This window comes from Lithobates pipiens, unplaced genomic scaffold, assembly GCF_037356315.1.
Source record: "Lithobates pipiens isolate NorthernLeopardFrog02 unplaced genomic scaffold, aLitPip1_a1.2 Scaffold_23, whole genome shotgun sequence".
In the NCBI taxonomy this organism is placed as follows: domain Eukaryota; kingdom Metazoa; phylum Chordata; class Amphibia; order Anura; family Ranidae; genus Lithobates; species Lithobates pipiens.
Window position 1 is genome coordinate 172,019,387 of NW_027507785.1, and position 19,756 is coordinate 172,039,142.

The window sequence follows — 19,756 nt, forward strand, 5'->3', positions numbered from 1 at the left end:
AGTCCTAGGAAAATGTCTTTCGTTCCTTAGGAGTGGAAATTCAACACGCAGGGCTGCCACCGCAGGGAGCTGAAACCAGGCTCCTAGATTATTACAGAGATACAAGGAAAAAAAGAAGGGGGCGCCTCTGGGTGTAGATTTTTTTAAAAGGCAGTTTATTCACAATTCATTCTAAAAGCAGAGAGATTTTGCACTCACATTTTCCATAATAAAAGTAAGCATGTAGAATAAGAGGGGTCATCTGATTCAGTCCGTCAATCTTATTCCGTTCTGCAAGTGTCCTGTTATCCTCTCCTGGCGTTACTACTGGTTACTTGTTCACAAGAAGCCGGCTCGGTGGACGCAGGGGATGTTATTCCAAAGCGAGGCTTGGTTTGCTGTGACACGCGGGTCGCGTCGCCCACCGTGACGTCATAATTCCGCGACCCGCGTGCCACAGCAAACCAAGCCTCGCTTTGGAATAACATCCCCTGCGTCCACCGAGCCGGCTTCTTGTGAACAACTAACCAGTGGTAAGGCCAGGAGAGGATAACAGGACACTTGCGGACCGGAATAAGATTGACGGACTGAATCAGATGACCCCTCTTATTCTACATGCTTACTTTTATTATGGAAAATGTGAGTGCAAAATCTCTCTGCTTTTAGAATGAATTGTGAATAAACTGCCTTTTAAAAAAATCTACACCCAGAGGCGCCCCCTTCTTTTTTTCCTTGCGACAATGGGCACCCCTGTCTTGTCCCCCTCCCCAAATGGAACCATTTCGAACACTCTCCATTTATCCTCACTTTTGCCCTTGGCCCTGTATACAGCTGTCTTATCCATTGCGCAAACCTTGGCCCGAAATGGAACTCTGTCAACACCTTCCCTAGATAGTGCCACTCTAGGCTATGGAATCTGCATATTGTCATAGGATGCGCACGGGTAAAGCGCTCTGGTGCACAGCTGTGTGCAATAGGAATAAGCTAGAGCACACAAGCACACACACACAGGTGTGACCCCTCGCTGACCTATAAAGGAAGTGAGGTCATCCAAACACACTGCTGGTTCGTCTTCAGCTTCCTGTGATTCCCACGTCTGTTCCTGTGATCTGTATTACCCATTGTGACCCGGATTGCCTCATCGACCTCGCTGATCTTCTCCTGACCCGACCTCTGGCTTGACCTTGGACTCCCGTTTTCTGAACGTGTTTGACCCTCAGCCTGCATCTGGACTTACCTGCTATCTCCTGTGTTCAACCCCTGGCTTGTCTTGGATTATCCTTCTGTCTCAGCGTTCCTGGTACTTGTTGTCTTCTGATCTGGACTGTGTTTGACCCCTGGCCTGCCTCCTGGATTCTGCCTTTGCCTTACGGACTTGCTACCATTGCTTCTGGACCTTCCCACGGGACATCACCTTTCAGCTCTGCTAAAGGCTACCTGCTGATCTACTAGAAAGTGACTGTCCTACTGGTAGCTTGTGCCTCTTGGTGCAACCACCCTCTGTGCCACCTTCGGGGGTGGTCTGCCCCGTGTCGCAACAGCGACCGCTCTCGGCATCTTGGCCTCGGTGAGTACATTTATATGATACATATTTAAATACGTTTGTCTCACATTCATACTTGTAGACCTATCTGGGATAAACCTGTCTGGTCCACATATACCAATTTAGTGATTCTTTTGTTTACTCTTGTTGCTAATACTTTTGCCAAGATTTTTATGTCTGAGCACAGTAGTGAAATAGGCCTATATGACGCGGTCTCCAGCTGATTTTTCCCTTCTTTCGCAAAAACCACTACTGTGGCCTCAGTCATTGATAACGGTAACTTCCCGTCGTCAAAGGCTCCATTGAACACCTGCAGGAGGGTGGGTAATAATATATCCCCAAATTTTTTATAGATCTCTGTTGGCAGTCCGTCCGGACCTGGAGCTTTCTGATTTGCCATTTCTGCTGTTACTTTTTGCAGCTCCTCTAGTGACAATGGAGCCTCCAATCCTTCCCTATCTTCCTCCGATAATTGGGGTACAGTTATTTTCCCGAAAAATTCCCCCATCTCCCCTTCTACATTGGGATTTGAGACTTTATATAGTTCCTCATAATATATTTTAAATTATTTCGCTATCTCAAAGGTTGACTTCTTTATACTGCCTTCCCTGTCCAAGATCGCCGGTATACTAGGAGATGAACTATTTGCCTTGGCTATTAATGATAGAATTCTCCCCACCTGTTCCCCCTCTCCATAAAAAGTCTGCCTCTGAAATAGCCTTTTCTTCTCCTCTTTCTCCCATATAAGTTTCTTATATTCTGTTTGATTCTCCTCCCACTCCCTATAACTGTCCGCCGATGGTACCCTCAGATATCTTTCTTCTGCCCCCTTAACATTCTCTTTTGCTGCTATTTCTTTGGCTATCGCCTTTCTCTTAATCTGAGATATTTTTGGGATTAATACCCCCCTGAGAAAGGCTTTCAAGGTGTCCCACATTATTCCCGATGACGTGGATCCTACATTTATACTCAAAAATTTCTTCAGACTAACTTTTACTTCCTCCACATTCTCCATTAACTCTAACCAGAAGGGGTTTACCTTCCACTCCTTTCTACTACAATTTCTCCCCGTTTTTATTGAGAAAGTTACTGGCGAGTGATTTGAAATTCCCCTCGGTTCGTAACTCCACCTTCTCCATTATCCCTAATGCCTCTTCATTACACAGCACCAGATCAAGGTGGAGTGCATCCTAGAGTGGCAAGAATACTGTTTTTTCATGGGATTCCACCTCCTCCATATATCCACAAATCCTGTTTCCTCACAAAATTGAAATAATGGCCCACTGGGTCCCTCTCTTTTACCTACCTTTTGTGGGAACCTATCTATATTTTGATCCATAGTCATATTAAAGTCCCCTGCCATTATGACTGGAACCCCTGGCTTGTCCATTATAAACCTTGTCAACTCGCTTAATATTTCTACATTAAATGGCGGAGGAATATACACATTAGCAATCACAAATACTTTGTCTTCCATCCCACAAAAAAGAAATGCATATCTCTCTTTATCATCTACGCTGCTTTGTCTGCAGGATATACCCGTCCCAGGATCTATCAGGATACTCACCCCTCTTGAATAAGGGGTGTACGTAGAGTGATATTGTATCCTATATTTCCTATGTTTTAAAACACTAATTGTGTCTCGTTCAAGATGGGTCTCCTGCAGGCAGAGCATCCCGTAACCACCCGTGCTGCCCATAGAAAAGATAGCCCATCTCTTCACTTGATCTTTCACCCCCCCCGTACATTCCATGAACAAATTTTTACTCTACTCTACTCTACTCTACTCAACAAAATTAATTCTTATTTCTATTCCGTGCATCCTCTTTGTGTACTATAGTGTATTCTCCCCCCTACTATTTTCCTATATTCCCTATCAGATTTATTTAGTGTTTTAACCTCACATAATATTTCTACATTCACTGGCAAAAAAATATTCACAATAACAATCGTGCATTCTCTTTTTTCCATCTCCCCAAAAAGAAATACATTTCTACCTTTATCATCTATGGTGCCCCGTCTGCAGGATAAACCCATCCCCTGATCTGTCTGGACACTCCCCCCTCCTGGATAAGGGGTACACATAAAGTAGTATAGCATCCTATATTCCCTATATTTTAAGACACTGATTGTATCTTTTTCAAAATGGTTCTCCTGCAGGCAAAGCATCCCATAACCACCCGTGCTTTATATTTTAATGTTTTACCGCTCTGTGTGATCTGCAAACCGTTACCATTCATTCCTTTTCCTTCCCTCATGCTTACTACCCCCTCCTCAACCTTTCTCTCAGTTTCATTCTTACATTCATCCTCCCCTTCACCTCTACCTTCACCCCCCACCCCTTTTTTTTTCCTTCTCCCCCCTCCCGCCCCACCCACGCCCCACTTGGGGCTCATCTAAGGAGCTTCCATAGTGACTGTTTTTTCCTCCTAGGGTGATATATCTTTCCCACCCTCCCCTCCCACTCCCGTTATTACATAAACAAATCAGTTTTCCCCTGGTGACCAGAGGAGGAAAAAAAAAAAAAGAAAAAAAAAAGGAAAAAGAGAAAGGAGTAAGGAGAAACTATGCTCCAAAATCCTCATCATAGTCCCTTCTCTTGGCCGAGGCTTAAGAGGAATTAACTAATTAAGGGGGGGAAAGAGAAAAAAAAAAAGGGACGCACTCCCCTTCAGTCAAATCCCCAATCTATTTCCAATTTTCAACTTCCTTCCTTCCTATCTTCTTCAGATCTTCTCCCCCTGTTGAATCTGACATTCGTTTTTCTACAACCATGATGTGACTTCTTCTGGGTTGTTGAAGTACCTAGTTTCCCCCAGTTCTTGTTACTCTCAAACATGCCGGGTAAAGTAATGCATACTTCACTTTAAGATGTTGCAGTCTCCGTTTATATTCTATAAATTTGTCTCTCTGTCTTTGCAGCTCAGGGGAAAAATCAGAATATAGTGAAATATTTGTCCCTTTATATTCTAAGTTACTCAGTTCTCTTGCTTTCTGAAGGATAACTGTCTTGACCCTATAGCACAGGAGTTTGATAATTAAGGGTCTTGGTTGGCTTCTTCCAGCCACAATCCTAAAGGGGATTCTATGTGCCCTTTCAATCGCAAAGAATCTCGATAACATCTCTCCCCCTAATTTATCTTTTATCCATGTTTCCATAAATTCAATGGGATTGTGACCTTCACTTTTCTCGGGGAGGCCTAGTACCCTGATGTTTTTCCTGTGTATCCTATTTTCCATATTATCCATTTTATCCATGCACATATTCAATTGCCCCCTCATCACTTGCATCTCCTGTTTCAGTGGGTATAAGTCAATCTCCACCTGACTGACTCTCTCCTCCAGAACTGAGGTACGGATAGCAACTTTTTGTATTTCACTTTTCAGATATAACACATCTTCCCTTATCTACTTTAATTGGTCTAATAAGTCATTCAGAGATGACTTACAGATATTAATCGCTGATAAAATGTCTTTTAGGGATGGTTCTCTTTCTCTTACAGTGAGACCCACCTCTGCATCCATCTCCATATCCTGTCCACTTTAAATTTCTGTGGGTGACCTTATCACGGGCTCTTGTGCCTCCACAGTTCCCCTTACTGCCGCTGTGGTACTGCCGTTTTTATTCTTTTTGTTATAGATTTCCCAGGTATTTCTGTCACCAAACCCTGGCTTTTCCTCCCTGTCATTTGTACTACCGTTGTAGCCTGCTGCTGCCTCTCTCCCATTTGCACACCTTTTTTTGGTGTCTGGTTTGGTGTATGAGCATACCGCTCTAACTTAGAGGCGGCAGCAGCAGCGGTCTGCCCGGATACCTGGCCTGTCTTCTCCTTAGAGCTGTGCAGCGTTTGCGATCCATTTTGTGTGACCGCCTCCTCAGTCCCCCTTTTCCTGGTCATACCTGGAATCAGGAGTCTCTTTAACCAGGGGGGTACCGCTCTATCCCGCCTCCGCTGCTCGTCCCCTCTCTCACCAGGCTACCTGTTCAGCATTCGATGGTTCCCCGCAGGAGAGCTGTCGGTGGCTTCCTCACTCTCCTCCACCGTCCCTCTGCTGCTTTGCTCTCCACCGAGCGGTCGTATCGCTGTATCGCGCCGTCTCAGCTTCTCGGCATCTCCTTTCCCTCCCCCCCTCCTCCTCCTCAGGTACTAGAGCGGGCGGGAGGCCTGAGCGCACCTCAACCTCTCACCCCGACATCCGGTCACGCCCCCCCACTGTACATATACTACTTCACATTGTAGAAAAGTATAATTTCTTCAGTGTTGTCACGTGAAAAGATATAATAAAATAATTACAAATATGTGAGTGGTATACTTACTTTTGTGAGATACTGTATGTCATCAGATATTATTTTCTGCTATTGTTGCTTTTTACCATCAGTGACACTTCCCCCAAGGTATTTCTTTAACGTCCAACCTTATGTTGTTCACCTTTTAAATGTCTTTATTGCACCAGAAACAAAGCTTAATTGTTACACTAGACTAGTGTGTGCATCTTATTACCTGTGCTATTGGTAATAATGACTGAACCCAGGGTGTCAGAGGTGTAGGAGGACTTGCAGGGTTTTGGCAACCAGTGGGGTACAGATTCTACCAGCTGCCCTCACGAGGGTAGCACTATGTTTGGGGGCTTGTCTGGGATACCCCATCTGGGATGCTCAAGCAGGTCATGGGACAAATCCAGGGCTCAAGAGAGAATGGACAGGGTCGCCACCACCGACTGGGGATGAGAACCTGGAAGCCAATTGGAGGTGACCATATTATTGAGAGTGCTCAGGAGTTGAATGGGCTGAAAGGTAAATGCGGATGTTGACAAGAAAGGCTGTCTCAGAGCAAGGGTCCTAACTTGTGGATATGAGACCTGAGAATAAAGAAGACTACACTTATGTTCTGATAGAGTGGCGAGAGAGTATTCCAGCCGGGTATAAAAAGAGTGCTGTGAGTTTTGCTGAAGGACTAGAAGCACAGGTGATCCCGTTAATGCAAGCAGGCAACCCCAACAAGGATTGCTGTCAGCTAGGATCAGTGAGTCCAGTCTTAAAGGTAGCAGACACACGTGCTACGGGAATGCCACCAGCTTCTTTCTACACAGACATGAGCAGACTGGTCAAAAGCTTTATAAGCCATCTCAACTCACCAGGGGTATAGAAAGCTGCAGTTTTTTTTGGGCAGTATACCCACCCCAAGAGAGGAAGAAGGACCAGAGAGTTGGATGGATAAAGCCATGCAAGCAGTTGAGGAATGGAATGTGCCAGAGGCAGTAAAGAGGCAGAGGATAAGTGAGAATCTCCAAAGCCCAGCAGCAGATGTAATCTGAAGTCTAAGGAGGGGAACACCAGTGGACTACTTTGAGGCCTTGTGCGCCATTCAACACCCATCAATGCAGGGGAGAAAGACTGTCTAATTAGGTCGTCAGAGTAGACAAATTCTGCATCCGATTATCCTGAAGAAGGTAAACAATCCTCGTGAAGCGGCCCCAACCTACCACAAGCTCATGAAGCTGGACAGAAAGGAAGGAAATGAAAAGAACCAAAAGTCACGGGAGGTGATAAAGGCTTCCTCAAAGACAAAAAAAGTATTGGCTCAGCCAGTCCAAGTGGAAAATGGTGGGCAGGAAGCAGACAGTCAGAGTGGGGTGAGTGCTTTAAGACCCCCATCATGCAGCCTGTTCCTGAGACCACTCCTGTTTAGTTGCTCACGCAAGTGGCCCAAACTCAAGATCAAATGCAACAGACCTTACTGCATGTAATGGAAGCTCAAGCCAAAGCCTAGACAGGAAAGACTTCCAGGAAGTGTTTCCAGTGTGGAGACCTTGGGCATGTTAGAGTGCAGTGCATTCAAAAGGATGGGGAACCAGATCTTCTCTCTGAGCTTTTGAATATGCTGCAAAAGTTACTGTCATATCAGAAGGCGGGAAACTTCAAGAGGTCTCAGTGAGGAGGCCAGCGTTGAGTCCCAAGAAAGAACAGAGCTCCAAGAACTAAGAAACGAAGAAGGCCAAGAAGAAACGCCAGAAGAAAGGTCCATGTTGTCAACTCCTTCACCCTTGCAGCCAAGTAATCCGTCACCAGGGTTGGGGACACAAGCACGGGGAGTTAACCACCACCCAGGGCCATTGTTAGGTCTTCTCAGCGTAGAGCTAGGAGCTAGAAAAGTTTTAATCTGAAAAACCTCAGGAAGTCTACCGTTGCGGTTTGCGGAGCCATCCCCAATTGTGTCTGTGCAGGTAGAGGGCATCTACACTAAGGCACTGTTGGATATTGGAGCACAAGTCAGGCTACTCTACAAAGACTTTTATGACAGATACCTAAAGCACATTCCCCTATGCAAACTTGAGGAACTGGAGATCTGGGGAACCGGAGCTGAAAAATGCCCATATGACGGATACATCTCCATCAAGTATTTAGGCCAGCAGCCATTGGGAAAGTAGAGACCTTTGTCATGCTAGCAGTAGTGTGCCCCAGGCCTCTGGGAGGTGAACAGAATTCAATGCTGATCGGGACGAACACTGACTTGGTGGGGAGGCTGTTAGCATCAGTATTGAAGAAGATGGTTCAGTGCCTAATGGGATCCACCACCAATAGCACCAGGCTTGTCAATGGATAGCAAAGGAGCAGAGCACTCCTGCCGAGAGAGAGTGGGATGCCTGTGGAAGCTGGAACCCAGGGAGAGAGTGTTGCAGCCTGAAGAAGTTGCTTGTCTGAAGGCTACTGTCAAGCTAACCTGGGATCAACTGGGCCCTTTTGTTGCGCTGGAGACTGATGAGCAAGCAGAAGTTGTTGGGATAGAGATGGTCCCTGAACTGGTCCCCATCAAAGTTCTGTCCTGGAATGGGAAGAAGGTGCACATCAGCCTCCGAAAGATCACAGACCATCCGAGTACACTAGGGGCCCGCATGTTAATGGGACGAGTGAGTGTGGCCACCCCAGTGACTCCTGTGGAGGTTGTTGGAGAGGAATAGCGCCAGTGGCTGCAGAAGGAAATTCAGTTTTGCACCGTGGTATTACCTCCTGAGTGGCAGAAAAGGATTAGACACCCACTGTCCAGGTAGAAGATCTTCTCAAGGAATGATTTCGATGTGGGATGTGCTAAGAGCGCTCCGCATAAAATCCAGCTACAGTAAGATAAGCAAGAGCGAACTCAGAGGATACCCCTCAGTGACCTGGAAGACCTCAGAGAGCAGCTGGCTAAAGAGGTCAGGGGTCATCCAAGAATCCAGAAGTCTGTATGCCACCCCTATTGTGGTAGTGTGGAAGAAGAATGGAACACTGCAAATGTGGATCGACTATCGAACCTTAAATCGACGAACCATTTTTGACCAGTGCACAACCCCTCATATCAAAGATGCCCTACAGTGTCTCACAGGAGCAAAATGGTTCAGTGTGCTAGACTTGAAGAGCGGGTATTATCAGATACAAAATATTTCAATACTTGAAAAAAGAAATTGGATACTAAGTTGAATGACAAAATGAACCAGTTGGCAAAAGATATTATGGGCAAGAAAGAAAAGATGTTGTGTGACAAATGCGACTATGAATCTAACAATGTTTATACGTGGAATAAAAACAGACAGTGGAATCGGGGGCCATCATTTTCCTAAAAAGAGAGTTAGATTCTCAGATACTGAATCAGAATTTTTTGAGAACAGTTATTGAATCAGATAACTCTGTTAAATGCACCACTGATTTGCAAACTGGCCAGAGCACCAGCACTCCTGCCCCTTCAATAAACAGAAAGACCAAAACCAAAACATAAGTGGGGCCGCAAAAGAGGTGGAAAAAGACCACAAGAGTAGGTAAGACACGAAATAGGGAAGAGCTCATTAATATTGTTAATGTGTCACGAAGGGTCCTTACCTCCACTGAAATAGGCCTTTTATCCAAGGGATTACATTTCTGCCCATAACAGCACTTTGACCTTTTTGGAACTTTATTGGACCTCAATAGATTCATTAGGAATGTTACTATCAAAAAACATTTCCTTTCAGAAACAGTGTTCCATCAAAGATTTGTCTGATTTAGCGAGTGAAAGTATTGAGGTCTCTCTGTCTGGGGATGTTGTCAATGCGGATCTAATAAAAGGTTAATGCTAACACACAGTCAGATTTTTATCCCATCCAGACGCGTACTCCTGGAATGGACAAATTCCAGAGATGTGTGGAGAGGTATTTAGTTAACTTGGCTACTACCACACAGTCCGTTGAGACCCACACTGGCAATCTTATACCACAAGACAGGTTAGCTTTAAGCCCTTGTACACACGGTCGGACATTCCGACAACCAAATCCGTCAGATTTTCTCAGACGGATTTTGTCCGACGGATTTTGTCCGAAACTGTTGCATACACACAGTCGGACAAAGTCGGACACAGTCGGAGCTCTGCGCGCTGACCCCGCCCCCTCCTCCACCTGCTGTGATGTTTTCCTGGACACAGAGGAGGAGGCGGGGAGGAAGGACAGCCACGCAGCTCTGCCGGGACAGTGCTGATCTGAGGTCTTTTTTAATAGACTAAAAGTGAGACTTACGGGGGGGTTAAACATACATTACACTTGGATTTGTTTGTATATCCACTTGGAGAGGATATATGGGCACTTTAGGATTGTAGAAGACTTGGTGCTACAAGGGGGGATGAATATGAAATCCATTCCCCTCACCCCCCCAGCACAAGTCTTTCCCCTTCCCAAGGAACCACCCCCTGCAAGTGTTCGATGGATGCTGCAGCAAAGTGAGAGTTTGCTTGTCATTACCAATCTCTGACCATCTCCTGTTTGTATCTCTGCAACCTCTGACCATCTCCTGATTCTATGTCTGCAACCTCTGACCATCTCCTGTTTTTACCTCTGCAATCTCTGACCATCTCCTGTTTGTATCTTTGCAACCTCTGACCATCTACTGTTTTTACCTCTGCAATCTCCGACCGTCTCCTGTTTGTATCTCTGCAACCTCTGACCATCTACTGTTTTTATCTCTGCAACATCTGACCATCTCCTGTTTTTATCTCTGCAACCTCTGACCATCTGCTGTTTTTATCTCTGCAAACTGTGAGCGTCTCCTGTTTTTATCCCTGCAATCTCTGACCATCTCCTGATTCTATGTCTGCAACCTCTGACCGTCTCCTGTTTTTACCTCTGCAATCTCTGACCATCTCCTGTTTTTACCTCTGCAATCTCTGACCATCTCCTGTTCTTATCTCTGCAATCTTCGACCGTCTCCTGTTTGTATCTCTGCAATCTCTGACCATCTCCCGTTTGTATCTCAGCAATCTCTGACCCTCTCCCGTTTGTATCTCTGCAATCTCTGACCATCTCCTGTTTTTATCTCTGCAACCTCTGACCATCTACTGTTTTTATCTCTGCAATCTCTGAGCGTCTCCTGTTTTTATCCCTGCAATCTCTGAGCGTCTCCTGTTTTTATCCCTGCAATCTCTGACCGTCTCCTGTTTTTACCTCTGCAATCTCTGACCATCTCCTGTTTTTATCTCTGCAATCACTGACCATCTCCTGTTTCTACGTCTGCAACCTCTGACCGTCTCCTGTTTTTACCTCTGCAACCTCTGACCATTTCCTGTTCTTATCTCTGTAATCTCCGACCGTCTCCTGTTTTCCCCTCTGCAATCTCTGACCATCTCCTGTTTTTTTCTCTGCAATCTCTGACCGTCTCCTGTTTTTATCTCTGCAATCTCTGGCCGTCTCCTGTTTTTATGTGTGCAGTCTCTGACCATCTCCTGTATCATGCCTGCATTCTCTGACCATCTCCTGCATCATGTCTGCAGTCTCTGACCATCTCTTGTATCATGTGTGCAGTCTCTGACCATCTCTTGTATCATGTGTGCAGTCTCTGACCATCTCTTGTATCATGTGTGCAGTCTCTGACCATCTCTTGTATAATGTCCGCAGTTTCTGACCATCTCTTGTATCATGTCCGCAGTTTCTGACCATCTATTGTATAATTTCTGCCGTCTCTAACCATCTCTTGTATCATGTCTGCAGTCTCTGACCATCTCTTGTATCATGTCTGCAGTCTCTGACCATCTCTTGTATCATGTCTGCATTCTCTGACCCTCTCTTGTATCATGTCTGCAGTCTCTGACCATCTCTTGCATCTTGTCCACAGTTTCTGACCACCTATTGTATAATTTACGCAGTCTCTGACCACCTCTTGAATCATGTCTGCACAGTCTCTGACCATCTTCTTTATTGTGCATTCTGCAGAGGAGTCAAGAGCTGGAGCGCTGCTAGGATGGGGGTCACAAGAGGGGTTTGACTTGCGTAGACTGTGTAGAGGATAATAGTGGATGAAACTAGAGCCACCAAGCCGGAGCCCAGAGAGGACCGTCTGGCTGAGCCCTGCATCAGTGAACCTGAGAGGACGTCAGTGACAGGATAGTCTGATGAGGGTCAGTGATGTAAGGTGGAGTGAATACAGTAAGGTAAGGAGGCACTGATATAAAGGTTCCCCCTTATATTAGTAACCCCCCCTTCACCTTAGTGTATTAACTCTGTGGTCTGTGGTCACCAGCGTATCCCCCACATTGGCGTTCTCATTTTAAATGCAAGTTGGAACTCCAGGGACCCTGATAAAAAGGGGAACTCTGATGTAAATGGGAATGCTGTTCACTCTGATATAAGGTGATCTCTGGTCACCAGAGCCCACCGTACTTTAAAGTTCCCCCTTACTCCAGTCTGCAGCATTCCCCTTACATCAAATTTCCCCTTGCACTGTAAGGGGGAATCTTGTTGCAGACTCTGATGTAAGGTGCAATTCTGTGCTGGGTTATATTAACCTGAGCTTCATGTGAATGAAGAAATATGATTTTTGACTTTTATTCTACTACTACACATTACTAGTAGCAGCTGCGCAAATTGTATTTATATTTGTGTGCATGTAATATATATATGTTTAATGATTTTGCAAGAGAAAATTCTAGAAACTGCGAAATTATAGTTCATAGTGTTTAAGGCTCTTATTATATACAATTTATACAGTTAATTTTTATTGCTTGAATTATTTTTCCCATTATGGGCGTGAGTGGGGCCTCATGTCTAGGTTTTGCCTAAGGCCTCACAAAGCCTAGAGCCGCCTATGGGTATCAGTGGTATGGTAATAGGCTTGTAGACGTATAATATTCTTTCTTCCAAATATAGAAAGAATATTATACTTGACTGCTGCCCTTCTGCTGCAGTCTGCTTATCATTCACAACCCACTTGTTCCACAAAGCTCCTTATAAGATCTGGTAACTTGGTCTGTCTAGGGTGCTACAGTACATAGGGTTGAGTGAGGTACAGTCTGCCATTCTATAAGGACTGGTATCGGTCCACAATACATAGGGTTGAGGTGCACTACTGCTGACCGCTGCCCTATACTGCAGCAGTCCTTCATCGGTATAGGGACTGACGTACAGTCTGCTAATCACTCACACACAACCTACTTGGTCCACAAAAGTCCTTATAAGGACTGGTAACTTGGTCTGTCTAGGGTGCTACAGTACATAGGGTTGAGTGAGGTACAGTCTGCCATTCTATAAGGACTGGTATAGGTCCACAGTACATAGGGGTGAGGTGCACTACTGCTGACCGCTGCCCTATACTGCAGCAGTCCTTCATCGGTATAGGGACTGAGAGTTTTGTCACAGGGTCATTTAAAAAATGACAGGCAGAGGAAGAGGCAGGCCCTTCCGCAGGGGTGGTAGGGGTAGGGCAGGAGCAATAGGCTTGAGCCAAAGTGGGAAGTTGCAGAAGGTGCGTTCAATTACTTTAACCACTTTCAGACCGGACCATTTTGCTGGTCAAAGACTAGACCAATTTTTGCGATTCGGCACTGCGTCACTTTAACTGACAATTGCGCGGTCGTGTGACGTGGCTCCCAAACAAAATTGACGTCCTTTTTTCCCACAAATAGAGCTTTCTTTTGGTGGTATTTGATCACCACTGCGGTTTTTATTTTTTGCGCTATAAACAAAAATAGAGCGACAATTTTGAAAAAAACGCATTATTTTTTACTTTTTGTTATAATAAATATCCCCCAAAAATATATAAAAAAAATGTTTTTTCCCTCAGTTTAGGCCAATACATATTCTTCTACATATTTTTGGTAAAAAAAAATCGCAATAAGCGATTATTGATTGGTTTGCGCAAAAGTTATAGCGTTTACAAAATAGGGATAGTTTTATAGCATTTTTATTAATAATTTTTTATTATTTTTTTTTTACTAGTAATGGCGGCGATCAGCGATTTTTATTGTGACTGCTACATTGTGGGGGACCCATCGGACATTTTTGACACATTTTTGGGACCATTGTCATTTATACAGTAATCACTGCTATATAAATGCAGTGATTCCTGTGTAAATGACACTGGCATTGAAGGGGTTAACCAGTGGGTGGCAGTGTATGGGGTTAAGTGTTCCTAGGGGTGTGTTACTAACTGTGGGGGGGTTGGGCTTTCATTTAGTGAACACTGATCTCTGCTCCAATCACATGGAGCAGAGATCAGCGTCACTAGTTGCTAGGCAGAATGGAGAAATGCTGTTTACAACGGCATTTCTTCATTCGGCCGCTCCGTGAGACGATCGCGGGGATGCCCGCGGCAATCGAGGCTGCGAGTCCCGCGACCGGACTCACGGGGGTCCCGACCAGCGTGGGAGCGCGCCGCCGGCGGCACACTCCCGATGGCAGGGCAGAAAATTTAAAGGAAAGTACATTTACACCCATTTGCCTGCCCGTGCCATTCTGTCGACGTACATCGTCGTGTGCTGGTCCGCAAGTGGTTAAAGGACGCACTAGACTTGGTTGAGTGGCTCGCTCAGCCTTACTCTTCTGCACCCTCCTCATCCTCTCGATCTGCACCCTCTTCTTCACTCTCTGCTATGTGCACCCCCAAAGACACTACCACCAACAACACTACCACCAACAACACCACCACCACCACCACATACCTTCCGCTTGAGTCACAGGAATTATTTTCCGATCCATATCAAGACATTTCTGATGCGCAGCCACTCTTGGTATTGGATCAGGAAGAGGAGGCAGCAACTACCGCTACTCAGCAGTCTGACGACAGTACCTAGATCAGCCCAAGGAGGAGGTTGGTCCCCGGTGTTGCTGCCTACTCCGAGATCTCTACTTATAGCGGTGGGGAAGGTGACGTCGATGATGACGTGTCTAGTGATGTCACGTGGGTGCCCACAAGAGAGGAAGAGGAAGGGAGTTCAGAGGGAGATATGGACCAGCAGATAGGGAGGAGAAGCAAGAATAACTTACATTGCACAGGAGGGACAAAGCAGACTGCTAATGTATCAGGGGCGAGTCATCGACCATGTACGGTCACATCTGGCGCTCCCAGGACACCGGCACATGGCTCCGCAGTGTGGGCTTTTTTTAACGTGTCCGCTGCTGACAATAGCGTTGCCATCTGCAATCTTTGCAGTCAACGCATTAGTCGCGGTAAGCCCAACACTCACCTAGGGACGACCGCCTTAAGAAGGCACATGAGCAGCCATCACCGAGCCGAGTGGGAGCAACGGAACACACAAAGCCACACTGCAGGCTCTCACCATCCAGCCTCGTCTCCTACTTCTCCTTCTCCTCTCTCCTCACAATTGTCCTCCACTCCACCTTCCATCACGCCAAGCTCACATTTTTCTGCAAAAAGGCAGGCTTCCGTGGGCCTAATGTTCGAGCGTAAAAAAATGATGACGCCGGATAACCCTCTTGCCCAACGGTTGACGGCATGCTTGTCAGAACTCATAGCCCGCCAACTACTGCCATATAAACGGGTGGACTCGGAGGCCTTTCGCAAATTTGTGGCCATTGGAACACCACAATGGAAGGTTCCAGGAAGCAAGTATTTCTCAGAGAAGGGCATCCCAGAGCTATATGGCCATGTTCAGCGGCAAGTGAATGTATCTCTGGCACACAGTGTCGGTGCCAAGATACATCTGATCACAGACACGTGGTCTAGCAAACACGGGCAGGGAAGGTATATATCTTTTACTGCCCACTGGGTGAACCTTCTGACGGCCGTCAAGCATGTAACCCGTGGCACCCGTGTAGATTTGGTTTTACCGCCACGGATTTCATGCAGGCCTGACTCTTCTTCTCCTCCTCCTCCTACTCCATCCTCCTCCCTCTCCTCCTCAGCTGACTCCTCCTTTTCCGCTGCTAGCGTCTCTTCCGCTGCGCCGCCCAAGCTCCCCAGAACCTATTCGACATGCCAGGTGAGACGTTGCCATGCCGTGCTGCGTCTGTTGTGCCTGGAAGCCAAGAGCCACACTGACTCCTTTCAGCTTTGCGTTCACAGGCAGATCAGTGGCTAACACCGCTCAATTTGACAGTTGGTAAAGTGGTGTGTGACAACGGTGCCAATCTGTTTAGCGCATTGAAACAGGGCAAAATCACGCACATGCCATGCATGGCACACGTCTTAAACTTGGTCGTGCAGCGATTCCTTGTCAAATATCCTGGGGTCCAGGACATCTTGCGGCAGGCAAGGAAAATCTCGGCCCATTTCAGAAGATCTTACACGGCCATGGCTCGCCTTGCTGACATTCAGCGGCGACACAATCTGCCGGTCAGACATCTTATTTGCGATTGCCCGACGCGATGGAACTCAACCTTCTATATGCTTGATAGGCTGCTCCAGCAGAAACGTGCAGTTAACGTCTACCTGTATGAACTCTGCGGCAGAACAGGTTCTGGGGAGCTGGGTTTTTTTTCACCGCGCCAGTGGCTGCTCATGCGCCCATTTGACTTCTGCGCCCATTTGAGGAGATCACCAAACTGGTCAGTCGCAGCCATGGCGCCATCAGTGACATGGTACCTTATGCCTTCTTTATGGAGCGTGCATTGCGTCGTGTCATTGATCAAGCTGTGGAGGAGCAGGAGCGGGAAGATGAGTAAGTCGCAATGCTGGATGAATTCCCAGGGGGGGCTACTCTATCTGAGACAAGTCAACAACAGGAGTCTGAAGAGGAGTCAGAGGAGGATGGTGCCGGGGCGGAGGAGGAGGAGCAAGAAGAGCATGCTTTAAACCTTTCTGAGATCCCTGTTGTGCGTGGATGGGGAGAGGAGAATGAAGAGGACGACATTATCCTGGATGATGAGCAGGAGCCAGGCCACCACACCGCTTCCACTTTAGTGCAAATGGGGGCCTTCATGCTCCATTGTTTTAATAGGGACCCCCGTATAAAAAGCATAAGGGTCAAGGACCAGTACTGGGTGGCAACGTACTTAGACCCCCGGTACAAACACAAAATGGCGGAAATGTTACCGCCGTCACAGAGGGCTGTCAGAATGCAGCACTTCCAGGCCTTGCTTCGAGAAATGCTGCATTCTGCTTTTGCGTGCGCTGGCAGAGGAGCAATTCCCACTCCCAGAAAAGGAGTTGCGGGTACCAATCCAACAGCGCCTGCAAGAAGAGGCCGGTTTGAAGATGTGTTGGTGACTTCGGATATGAGGTCATTCTTTCAGCCGACCCATCGACAGGTGTCATCCGGATCCAGCATCAGGGAACGCCTAGACCATCAGGTGTCCGACTACATCGGGTTAACAGCCGATGTGGACGCTCTGAGGAGTGATGAACCTCTGGACTACTGGGTGGGCAGGCTTGACCTCTGGCCAGAGCTTGCCCAATTTGCAATCGAACTGTTGGCTTGCCCCTCATCCAGTGTCCTGTCCGAAAGGACGTTCAGCGCAGCAGGGGGGATCGTGACCGAAAAGCATACTCGCCTAGCTCACGACAGTGTTAACTACCTCACATTTCTAAAAATGAATGAGGCATGGATCTCGGAGGAATTCAACACATGTGACCAGTAGACCATGTATATGTCTAGAAACTATTTTTTGAATCGAGCACAGAGACCTTCTTTCTTCATTTGGCTCACTTCCTTGTCCAAAAAAAGCACACCGTACTATATGCCCGTACCCTCCTCTTTGAAGAGGTTGAGCGGTGTCATATTTCTACTGGGGCTGCTTATTATGAGGGGCTCCCACCATCCCTGTGCTGTGCTGACATCTTCCTGGGGCTGTACCTCTGCTGTGCATATTATGAGGGGCTCCCACCATCCCTGTGCTGTGCTGACTTCCTCCTGGGGCTGTACCTCTGCTGTGCATATTTTGAGGTGCTCCCACCATCCCTGTGCTATGCTCATTATGAGGGGCTCCCACCATCCCTGTGCTATGCTGACTTCCTCCTGGGGCTGCTTACGGTGCAGGTGTCAGTGCTGTATATCACGGTGCTGATGTCAGTGCTCTCTGTCACGGTGCTGCTGTCAGTGCTGTATATCACGGTGCTGGTGTGAGTGCTTTATGTCACGCTGCTGATGTCAGTGCTCTCTATCACGGTGCTGCTGTCAGTGCTGTATATCACGGTGCTGGTGTAAGTGCTTTATGTCACGCTGCTGATGTCAGTGCTCTCTGTCACGGTGCTGCTGTCAGTGTTGTATATCACGGTGCTGGTGTGAGTGCTTTATGTCACGCTGCTGATGTCAGTGCTCTCTATCACGGTGCTGTTGTCAGATGACTCTATCACGGTGCAGGTGTCATTGCTGTATGTCACGCTGCTGATGTCAGTGCTCTTTATCACGGTGCTGCTGTCAGATGACTCTATCACGGTGCAGGTGTCATTGCTGTATGTCACGCTGCTGGTGATCATCTCCTGCACCCTCTTCTTTGCCTACCCTGGTCCCTGACCTTCCCTCTCCTCCATTGCCTTCATGCGCTCCACAGTCCTGAATTGTCACAACAATTTCCCATATAAAAAAAGAATGCTTGTAGTTGTCGATCCCAGATTCACCTCATACATGTGTTATGTCATTGGCCATGTGGTGGGACTATGTTTGCACAGCTTTTAATTATTTTGTGGCTGCAAATTTGACCTGTAGGTTTGCGAAGTTCGCCTCCCATTGAAGTCAATGGGGCTCGCCACGAACGTTACGGTTCGCGAACTATCGGCCACGTTCGCGGTCCGCATTCGCGAAACGTCCCGTCGGAAGTTCCTCCATCACTAGTCATGGGACAAGACAAGGCTGCCCCTTATCAACCAGGCTTTTCATCCTTCTGATGGAACCAATTGCTGTGACTTTAGGTGCCTCCTCCTTAATGAAAGGTGTGCGAGTTTGTGTGCATAATTTTTTTTGGTAAAGGAAGCGTCTCTTTATGCCAGTGATGTGGTGCGATTTTTAGATGACCCTCTTACCTCTTAGCCCCAGGCCCTGTCCATTCCAGATCATGTTACCACCTTCTCAGGTTTACATGTGAACTGGCACAAGTCCACAGTCCTTTGCTTGAGTAAAGATGTCTGCCACTTCTCCACCCAGTCTACACCTCTACAGTGGGAATCTAAGTATTTGGGACTTACCATCACTAATTCGGTATCAGATTTTATGTGGCTGAATGTAACGCCTATATAATCAATTTAAAAGAAAATATGGGTGCTTGGCAAAATCTTCCTTTCTTGATGATAGGAAACATGAATCTAAACAAAATGAAGCTTTTATCCCTAATGCTGTACACACTGAGGAACTCTCCTGTGTGGATACCGAAGTTTATATTCAAATCCCTAAAAATCTATTTCAGAGTTTCTTTAGCCAGGGGTCCTGCAACAGCCTTGGAAGGAGGGGATCACACGAGGCCTTGGCACACCTGGTGTATAGAGGGTCAAAATCTCCTTTAACTGCCTCTATGAGATTGGTTTTGAGAGCTTGGTTGGTAGTCCATGGAGAGGAGTTTGGAGGTCCTTTTCTCCACTCACTTCATGCTACCTTGTGGAGGAACCCTGATCTGCCTCATTTTGTTTGCATTTGAAGATCCAGTCATTTGGACACGATATGGGGTTAAAAAACTTACTGATATTACCGCCAATGGGCAGTTGAAATCTTTTGATGAACTGAAGTCCTCATACCAGCTACCAAAAAAGCACTTTTCCCACTATATATAACTAAGGCATGCATTCCAGGTGCAGTTTGGCATGGCTAGAACCTCCTTCTCTGTGTCAGCCCTGAAATCCCTTCTGCGGAATGATGAGTTTAGCAAGCCCTTATCCAGCATTTATAATTTTTTGTTCCCTGAAACTGACAGGCTCATGAATGTGTGTAAGTTTAGGTAAGTGCTAGTGGTCCCAGATCTGGACACGTAAGATTGGGAAGATGTCTGGGATGCACCTTTTACCAGACTAATCTCAGCCCATGACCAATGAATTCACTACAAATGCAGAAGGTGACCGCCATCCTGTTAAATCCC

General features: G+C 46.7%; 1 protein-coding gene across 2 annotated transcripts in view; it reads left to right on the forward strand.

Annotated features, from left to right (window-relative positions):
- Positions 1-19,756, forward strand: part of LOC143928026 (E-selectin-like) — a 360,097-nt gene that overhangs the window by 213,932 nt on the left and 126,409 nt on the right. The window lies entirely within an intron of this gene.